Source organism: Canis lupus, chromosome 18, assembly GCF_048164855.1.
Source record: "Canis lupus baileyi chromosome 18, mCanLup2.hap1, whole genome shotgun sequence".
Lineage (NCBI taxonomy): Eukaryota > Metazoa > Chordata > Mammalia > Carnivora > Canidae > Canis > Canis lupus.
The window spans coordinates 25,792,659-25,798,456 of NC_132855.1; the positions used below are offsets into that span (position 1 = coordinate 25,792,659).

Sequence of the window (5,798 nt, forward strand, 5' to 3'; positions counted from 1 at the left end):
TAATAATTAAATAAGTGAATAAGAAAATTATTAGTAAAATAGAAAGCAGGATACAATATTGTGAGGCTTAATCATATCAGGTAAAAATCATGCCTATTTACAAAAGAGGAAATCATATCAGGTAAAAATCATGCCTATTTAGAAAAAAGGAAATAGGATAAAACTTAATAATTTATTAGGGTTTAACATTTTATATTTTTGAATGTATTGCAAAATTTCATCTACATTATTTTAATTTGATAATATAAAAATAAATATAGATTTTTGAAAAGAATAAAGAAAAGTAGTCCATTCAGTTGTTAGGCGCCAATTTTTTGGTGAGAGACTGAACATAAATAAGAGGCTGTTGTTTGACCATCTGGTGCCCTAAATTCAGGGTTAGAAATTATGTTTCTGGGCCCAAATTTGTGAATATTTATTTTTTCCTCTACTCAAAACAATGCAAGAGTCAATATAGAACTTGAGTCTCAGGAAGACTTTATCTTCCAGAAACAGGGACTTTCAGGGTTTAGAGTAGTCTATTTTTATTTTTCCAGTGGCAAGTCACCTGATCTGAAATCTTCATATATTTGCCTTGAATGTCTTTTTTTAAAGATTTTATTTATTCATGAGAGACACGGAGAGAGAGGCAGAGACATAGACAGAGGGAGAAGCAGGCTCCTTGTGGGGAGCCCGATGTGGAACTCGATCCCAGGACTCTGGGAACTGAAGGCAGATGCTCAACCACTGAGCCACCCACATGGCCTGGAATATCTTTAATATTGATAAAAATGCTGAATCTAGTAGAGCCACTTTTGGCATATATGTTTTTCCTTATTTTTTATTTAACCTCTATAGTATCTATCCTTTTAAATCTTGCTGAAAAACACTTTCATTGAAGCATAGTATATTTATAAAGGTGTGTGTCTATATGTATATATGTGTGTATATATATGTATATATATATGTTTCATCGTCATGTAGATTTACACACAGATATATACATGATTGATGAATTCTCACAAATCAAATGCTTTTTCTTTTGACATTCTCACTACTGTTCTTTCTCATCACTTGCTTCCTGAGCTAAATGTCATATCCTCAGAGAGACCTCCTCTAACCTCCCAATGCAAAAGTCATTTTTCATCAGAGTGGTTCTTGAAGTATGGTCTGGGGATTCCAAGAATCCTTGAGATCTTTGCAAGGGATCTATGAGGTCAAGCTGTTTTCATAATAATACTGTCATTCTTTGTCTTTTTATCCATATTTCCATATGAGTGCACAGTGGAGTTTTCCAGAAGCTACTTGGTAGGTGATTACAGCTCTCTGATGGCTATTAATGGAATGGGTGCTTGAGTGTCCCTGTGTTTCAAAATTTTTTCAGTTTTTATTTCTAATACACTAAATGTTGATAGATGTAACTCATTCATATGGGGGCCCTCAATAATTAAAATTGTAAAGGGTTCCTGAGACCAAACCTTTTAAGAACTATGCTCTATTGTTTATTACTCCTTTTAAATAAGTAGTTTGCATAGCCCTTTATGATTAGATTAAAAAATTTAACTCATTTACTGTTTGATTTTCCCTAGTCTTTTAGCACTATGAGATCAGAAACATTGCCTTTCTGGTTACTGACATATTTTAAAGTTTCAAATAGGGACTAGCATGTAATATAATAGTTGCCCAATAAATATTGTTAAATGAATAAATAGGTGGATGGATAAGGGACAGGAAAAGAAAAATAATTTTTAAAGATAAAAATAAACCTCAAAAGTATATAACAATGTTAAATGTTGTTTGTAGACAAAAAATAAAAATTATTAAAAATATAAAATTATTAATAAAACTTTAAAAGTGATAAAACACAATAGTGGTGAAGGTATGAGGAAGCAAAAATTCTCATTTCCTGCTCATAAGAATGTCTATTATTTCACTGTTTTTCAAAAGTAATAAAAGCCATAAAAATGTGACGATCCTTTTGAAGCAATAATTACACTTCTGGCAACATATTTCAAAGAAATAACTTGAAATACCAAATATGTTATTTATAGTAGTGGGAAAATGAGAAAAAACCTAAATGTTCAAAATGTGTGAATGTTTACATCAATTATATCCATATAATGAAAAATTTTTTAGCCATTGAAAATAACATTTGTAAATCATGTTTAATATCATGGAGAGGGGCACCTGGGTAGCTCAGTTAGTTAAGCATCTGCCTTCAGCTCAGGTCATGATCTCAGGGTCCTGGAATGGAGCTCCAGATCAGGCTCCCTGCTCAGTGGGGAGTCTGCTTCTCTCCTTCTCCCTCTGCCCCTCCCCATTGCTTGTCCACTCTCTCAAAGAAATAAATAAAACCTTTAAAAAAAAATAGCATGGACACAGGGTTACATTTACAATTTAAATGGAAAAAAAAAAAAAGAATGGTTAAGATGTATAAATACTGATCTGAACTAAAAAACATATGTGGTGAAAAATCCTAGCATGAAATGCATCAAAATTATAATAGTTATCTCCAGGTAGTAGGATTGTGGATTATTTTTACTTTCTTTTTTCTTTTTCAACTTTCTTGCAGTAAGACTTCTTCATTTATATTTTGTTTTATTTTTTAAAAAGATTTTATTTATTTGACAGAGAGAGAGAGAGAGAGAGAGAGAGAGATTGAGCACGAGCAGAGGGAGAGGGAGAGGGAGACGAAGGTTCACCGCTCTGCAGGGAGCCCGATGTGGAACTTGATCTGGGGTCTGGGATGATGACCTGAGCCAAAGGCAATGCTTAACTGACTGAGCCACTGAGGCACTCCAAGACTCCATTATTATAATAACTGGGAAGTTATCTTTAAATTACAGTACAAATGCTAAAAACTTGATACATAAAATATTTAAAATTATATCCCAATTGTTAAACTATCCTAGAGATAAAAATGGAAAGACAAATAATATGAAAATCAGGATTAGAGCATCATGAGCCAGTCTGTCTGAGACTGACCTCTGAAGTGGGTGATTTACTGGTAAGTCATTTAAATCCAAAATCTCAGTGTCTTGACCTATAGGATAATAATAGCACCTACCTCAGAGAGTGGTTGTCAGGATTAAATTTAACATCTATTTATATGTCTTTACCCAGCACTTGGAACCTCCATTACACTAATCACTATTATTGTTACTACAATATTTAACCACATTTTCTTTGTCTAGATATACACTGACAAGATCACAGAGGTCTACTTCTTTTAGCTCTAGAGTCCCTATGTACTTTGAGAAAATAAACCAAAGTTAAAAGGGATATTCAGAACACAAGCCTATGCGGAAATTGGTAAAGGCTGATAAACAAACACTAATGAGGTGTTACTAGCCTTTAAACTTTTAGGTTTAAAGGTAGCTATCGAAGGGCAGGCTCAGTGCCAGAAAGCTCTGGCTGTCATAGACTCTGGCCACGCTTGGGGCGGTGAGCAACTAAGAGTTTTCACACTGACCTGCCTGGGACGCGGTGACAATTCTCTCTTTGTATTCTATATGGAGCTTCTGTTTCAACCAGTGCCAAGTGCTGGGGAAGCTCAAGCCAACAACTTGCGTGCCATCTTTGACACCTCTTTTTCCTCTTCTAGTGTTCAGTTCCTTGCCAAGTTGTGCTGTTACACTTCCCTAAACATCTCTGTCTACTTCTTTCCATCCCCATTGTCACTACCCTAAAACCACCATTTCCCAAATGACTGCCTTCTCTCTTGCTGTCTTCATCTATTCTCCCTACTACAAGGAGTCCTTTTATCTCTTTTTTTTAAAAGATTTAATTTATTAACTTAGAGAGGGAGCAAGTGTGTGAGAGTAGTGGGGAGGGGCAGTGGGGGAGGGAGAGAGAATCTCAAGCAGATTCTGCTGGAGCCCAATGCAGGGTTCAATCTCATGGCCTGAGACCATGATCTGAATGGAAATCAGGAGTTGGATGCTTAACTGACTGAGCCACCCAGGTGCCCCCAACTAGTCTTTTAAGAATTCAGTTCCATCTGCCTTTGACTCAGGTCATGATCCCAGGGTCCTGGGATTAAGCCCTGGATTGGGCTCCCTGCTCAGCAGACAGCCTGCTTTTCCCTTTCCCTCTGCCTGCCACTCTGCCTGCTTGTCTTCCTTCTCCCTCTGTCAAATAAATAAATAAAATCTTTTAAAAAATTAAATAATTCAGCTCCATCATACCCCTTCTGAGGTGAAAGTCTTTCAGTAGTTTCTCAATGCTATTGCTCCTTGAATGAACTCTAAACTCCAGCTTACCTCAGTACCCTGCCTCTCTCTAGTATCCAAACACCTTAACCATTGAATTATGTTCAGATCCTTGAAAGCAACAGCTTCTCAGTTCTACGTTGTCTTTCTGAAATACTTTCCATGCTCAAACCTATTCTCCCTCCCCCTGCTTATGTGTTATGGACTGAATGTGTGCCCCTCAAATTCATATGTTGAAGCTTCAACCTCCAATGGGACTGTGTTTGGAGAAAGGACTTTTAGAGGCACTTAGAATTACCTGAGGTCCTAAGAAGGGGGGGGGGTCTTATTTGATAGAATTAGTGTCTTTATAAGAAGAGATACCAGAGGGTGCTCTCTCTTTCCATTCCCCAACCCACCATGTGAGGACACAACTACGAGTCAGCTGTCTACAAGCCAAGGAGAGAGCTCTCAGCTGAAACCATGCTGGTTGGCACTTTGGTCTTGGACCTCAGCCTCCAGAACTTTGAGGGGTAAATGTCTGTTATTTAAACACTCACACTGCGGTATTTTGTCATGTCTTCCCAAGCAGGGTGATACACCGTTTGCTAAACACCACCACTTCTCTCATCTCATCTTTCAAAAGACCTCAATTAAGGTAGGTTTTCTGGGGGAAGCCTTCCATAAATGATCCATTTGGCTGTGGCATCTACCTTTCATGCTCTCAAAGCATCATACTACCATCATCCTATCCCTCATCACAGTATTATCACTTCATATTTCATATTTGGATGAAATATGGACTAGATACCACAAAGCCGAAGAACCCTGTAGCCTGAGGATCTTGCATGGTATCTGATACAGTGATGTCTGTGAATATTTTGTTGAATTAATTTGACTGTTTGAAAGGGCAGGCTATTTTCACTCATTCTCTCTCTTTCCTAGCAATGAAAAGTCTGTATTGAAATTTTTGAAAAATGTATTGAAGAAAGGACCAAGGAATAACACCTCCAGGACAGTAAACTGATTTAAAAGAAAATGGTCTTTCATATGATTTATAAATATCCATGAGACTAAGGCCAAATAAAGAAAGCAACTGTGAAAGTCTTTCTGAAGTATTTTATAAATCTTCTGTGTGTCGTATTACACAGTGGCTGCAGGTAAGGGCTTTGAGGTCAGGCTGCCTTCAGTGGGATCCCAGCTTGCCACTTACCAGGTGAGTGACCTGAGGAAATGTACTGCATTTCTTTGTCACTCATTTCCTCAGGTGTATATTGGGGATAATAAATAGTATCTGCCTCTTAGGATTATTGGGGAAAATCATATGAAAAAACACAGGTAAGGGTTCTCAGACTAATATTCAGCACATACTGAGGATGTGACAAATGTTAGCAATTTTAATTTTCTAGATTAATAAAGCAGGTTTGGGCAAGGGCAAACAGTTGGTTTGTTTGCCCAACAAGTCCCAGGTGAAGGGTTGGGACTGTACTCTTGCAGGCAGTGTTAAGAATTATTGATTTCCACGGGCTCTCTTTCTGAAGTTGCCATGTCCAACACACCATATTTTATTTTATTTATACCCCACTGTGTTCCAAAAAGGATTTCAGGAAGCTTACAGATAAACATAAA

The 5,798-nt window shown here is 37.1% G+C and overlaps 1 long non-coding RNA gene across 1 annotated transcript; it reads left to right on the top strand.

Annotated features, from left to right (window-relative positions):
• Nucleotides 1–4,755: 4,755 nt before the first annotated feature.
• LOC140609547 (uncharacterized) lies at nucleotides 4,756–5,273 on the top strand. The gene is made up of 2 exons (XR_012011354.1): nucleotides 4,756–4,827; nucleotides 5,115–5,273. It is a non-coding gene; the product is annotated as an uncharacterized lncRNA (long non-coding RNA).
• Nucleotides 5,274–5,798: the final 525 nt, after the last annotated feature.